We start from the raw sequence: 4,701 nt of genomic DNA, 5'->3' as shown, positions 1-4,701 counted from the left end.
GTGACGGACCATTGTTTGTTTAAAGCTACGGTTAGAAGCATCCTGATGGTAACCATTTTAGCAACCGGACTAAATGTCTCGGTGAAGTTAATACCGAACTTTTGAGAGCATCCCTGAGCCACAAGACGAGCCTTATAGCGGTCTATTTGGCCATTGGGAAGTAATTTTGTCTTAAAGGTCCATTTGCTGCCAATGACAGGTTTGCCCGCAGGTAACGGAACAAGAGACCAGGTTCCCTGTTTCTGTAGCTCTTGATATTCGGAGGACATGGCGGCGCGCCAGTGACTGTGTTTGACAGCTTCTGAGTAGGTAGTAGGAGTGATGTTGTTCGGTGTGAAAGCCGATAAGTTGAATATTTGTTTGGGCTTGGTAATGCCAGACCTAAGGCGAGTTTGCATCGGATGTGTTGAGTGAATATGATTTTCTATGTGTGGTGCACGTTCTGGTTCTGGTTCCGAAGGGAGGGATGCAACTGCAGGTGTATTCGAAGTCTGCTGACCCGGTGTTTGAGACGGTTTATGCGAGCTCGAGGTCAGTGAAGCTGGAACCAGAAGGGATGATGGTACATAGGATGATGTTGGTTTAGTGTGTTTAACCGCACTGTCAGACGAGAACGGGAAGATATCTTCGTAGAATACGACATGCCGAGAGATGTAAATGCGATTTTGTTGAACCTGGAGGCATCGATATCCTTTGTGATGACTAGAGTAGCCGAGAAATAGACAGGCCTGGGCGCGGGATGCCAACTTGTGCTGAGCATAAGGCTTCGTCCATGGGAAGCATAAACAACCAAATGTACGTAAATGTGAGTATGAGGCGTGATGACCGTGTAGTCTGTAGTATGGTATTTGATCCTGTATAGCGGACGACGGTTGCCTGTTGATGAGATAGTTCGCGGTAGAAACGGCTTCTGCCCAAAATGAAATGGGGAGAGAAGCAGCGTGCATAAGGGTCCGGGTAAGGTCCAACAGATGCCGATTCTTTCTTTCGGCAGTTCCGTTCTGTTCTGGGGTATGAGGGCAGCTCATCTGATGAGTTATGCCATGACGTTCCAGGTAAGAGCGAAATAATAAGTTGTTGTATTCTCCGTCGCCGTCAGATCGGAGCGTGCTGATGTTGGTTTTAAATTTGTTCATTACAAGATTAGACAAATGCCGAAACTTATTTAGCACTTCGTCTTTAGTATGTAACAGATATAACCAAGTAAAACAACTAAAGTCATCAGTAAAAGTAACGAAGTAACGAAAACCATTTAAGGAGCTGATCGGGGCCGGACCCCAGACGTCCGAGTGAACGAGCTGGAACGGTTTATTACAAACAGAATTACTCATAGGAAAAGATAGTTTGTGACTCTTAGAGACATTACAGGAAATGCAAACAGATTTAGACGAAGAGTGACTAATATGCGAATCAAGACTAGACAGAATTTGAAGTTTTCGGCCGTGAGGGTGACCAAGCCTAGCGTGCCACAAAGGTGGTACAGACGAGGTGGACACCGCGTTGCTGCAGCTGATCGGAGCTTTAATGTGGTAGAGCCCATTGCGTTTGGGACCCCGTAGCAGCACCTTGTTGTCCTGTAAATTCTTAATGATGAATTCGTTAGCGGTAAATGAAACAGATATGTTGTTATCTGAGGCCAAACTGGATACCAACAGAAGATTATGTTTTAGAGAGGGCACATGGTAAATTTGATTTAAATGTAGCTTACGCTGAGAATCAGGAAGCGGTAGCAATCCCTGGCCGGAGTTTTGGATAGACAGATTGCTGCCGTTCGCAATTGAAATTGAGTCGTAGCCATTGTAGGGAACCGAATGTTGCAGGTTGGTAGAGTCGGATGTGAGATGGGAGGACGCTCCGGAGTCGAGAACCCAATCGTTAGTGGCCGCGATCTGTTGGTGAGCAGAGAGAGCCCTGTTGTTCGTGGGTGGCGCGTAGTTCAAGTTCTGTCGATGCCAACAATTGCCGGCTGAGTGTCCAAGCTTGCCGCAAATTTGACAGGTCGGACGGCTTTGGGAGGTGCGAGAAGTAGTCGGAGCCTCAGACGAAGGTTGAGATCTATCGTTCTGCTGGGAACGACTATTTGCAGATTTGCCGCTGTATCTATTTTGACGACCACGGTAGTTGTTGCGATTGGTGAAGAGTGCAGTAGAATCAGATGGCAAGCTATCTTGACGAAGTTGATGTTGTAGATTAATCTCCTCGCTACTGAGGAGAGAGTAAAGATCGTCGAGGCTTATGGGTTGAAGAGATGCGCGCAAAGCAGATTTAAAGGAATTGTAGCTGGGCGGAAGCCCGTTCAGGGTGTAAAGAACGACGTCCTCGGTATCAACTGTGGATCCTGCGGCCGCTATGCTGTCCACCAGTTTCTTGATTTGATCAAGATACTGCTGCATTGTTCGGTCGGCCATACGGATTTGATGAAGCTCGTTCTTGAGTTGTATAACACGAGCGCGATTTGTGGGTTGGAGACGCCGTTCGAGAGTGATCCAGACCTCATTGGCAGTGTGAAGAGTTATCACATAGGGAAGAATACTTGGAGAGATGGTGGAAAGAAGCGCCGAGACAAGATTACGATCGATCAGACGCCATCGAGTTTGATCAAGAACGGGCGAATCTGTAGGAATGGTGGAATCGCCAGAAAGATGATTTTCGTATCCATTGGCCGCGAAATGTTGATATAGCTGAAGGCGCCAGATAGGGTAGTTTTCAGAGGTTAGAAGAGTGGGGACGAGGTTCTTGGTGGTTGAGACGAGAAATTTCAATTGAGCCGGAATAATCAGCTCTGAATCTTGGGTGGAGAGGGTGGATTGTTGTTGCTGAGAGCCGACGGAGGCTTCGTCGCCCATTGGAGCGGATGCAAGAAATGCGATCGCAAAGAGTAGATGGAGAAAGAAAAAAAAAACTGAGGAGCACTTATGGCTCTGATACCATGTTGAGAGAACGAAAATGGCAACAGTGACGAGAGGAAGAAGATGATCAACAGTAAAAATGTATTTCGTTAATCTCACTTAATACAAGGTACACGGTGTATATAAAGACAGAGAGAGCAGTGGAAAAACCAAGAAAGTACATGCTGACGTGGAAAGCAAATGAAATTACAGAAATCCTATTGGCTGTCTTCACAGATCCGGCTATTGCACGTACCTCGGACACAATCTCATCTCGTGGTCTGTTAAGAAACAAACAACCGTCGCGCGGTCATCTACAGAAGCCGAGTATAGATCTCTCGCCTCCGCCACATCCGATATCTTGTGGATTCGTCGGCTGGCAGATGAACTCGGCATCCCGCAGAGCACTCCGACGGTCATCCATTGTGATAATACCTCTACGATCGCACTCGCCAAAAACCCTGTTTTTCACGCGAGAACGAAGCATATCGAACTGGATTATCACTTCATCAGCGATCACATACGGAAGGGACATGTCTCCATAGCTCATATCTGCTCCGAGGATCAAATCGCTGATATCCTAACTAAAGCTCTTCCGACAAATCGCTTTCACACGTTACGATCCAAGCTAACCATCAGGTTACCCAACGGTTAGCTTGAGGGGCGCTGTGAAGACAGCCAAAACAAATTCCAAAGCCAGATCCTGGAATCAGTTCAGTCAGTTTGGAATCTGGATCACGACCCGATGCGAGCTGGATCCGTCCCGGTCGGGTTGGGTCGTAACAGTTGGTATGGGTGACAACAGTCTTACAATATTGGTGAGGTGGCAGTGACCTAATGACATTGATTGAGCAACGACGATTCAATGGTGGTTGTCCGGTGAAATTAATGGTTAGATAATGGTGGTCTGGTGATGGCATTTTGTGATGATAATCAGGCAACGACGGTCAAATAATAGCTTTTGAGAGGTGACAATCAAATAATGGTAGTCGAGCGACAAGGATCTGACTACGATAGTTTGATGATGGTCTAACAACTATAACTGGGCGGTGGCCTACGGTGGCACTTGAACCATGAAGGTTCAACAACAATGGTTGGTCCGTGACGACGTCAAATGTGTCATGCAGTGATCTAACAGTGACAGACCGACAATGACTTAACTGTGGTATGTGGGCTGACATTGGCAATCATGTGGCAGTCTACTATAGTGAAGCTCCAAGATTTTTCAAGTTTAAAACTCTTCTGAATCTGAAGTCAAAGATCATATTCATATAGAGAATGTAGGCTTATTTCTATATTTTTTAAAGTAGCATGCTCCATAAATATAAAGAAAATGTGAATACTCCGCGAGGTTACCCCTATAAATTTCATGCATCATAGAGTGTTTCTTCAGCATTTAAATGCCTTAATCTTGGAATTAGGCCCATTTAATTCGTCTTGTTGAGAAGCTCAATTTGACTAAAGCATGTTAACTTTGAAGATCATTTGGTCCTCTATTATTTGAACTCGAATAAAATCATTTTTAGTGTCATTAAGTTCGTCTCGTCATGCTCTAATCGGTTTGATTATAAGTTTGTTGAACTTAGAGTTTGAATTTTCCTAAATTTACTTCTAGAAACTTTGAATTAAAATATATATTGAAATTCATTTATAGTCAAGCTGATTTTAGATGATGTATCAATTTTAATTCTTATGTAAAAAAAGTTATAAAATTCAAAATATATTCAAAATAAATAAAATAATAGTAAAGGTCATTGATGTACCAAAAGCAAACCGGGAAAAAAGCCCAGCCGCTCTCACTTTCCCCGCTGCA

This window comes from Dendrobium catenatum, unplaced genomic scaffold, assembly GCF_001605985.2.
Source record: "Dendrobium catenatum unplaced genomic scaffold, ASM160598v2 fragScaff_scaffold_54, whole genome shotgun sequence".
Taxonomy (NCBI): Eukaryota; Viridiplantae; Streptophyta; class Magnoliopsida; order Asparagales; family Orchidaceae; genus Dendrobium; species Dendrobium catenatum.
The sequence above is the reverse complement of the archived record's forward strand: the minus strand, read 5'-3'. Positions refer to the sequence as shown.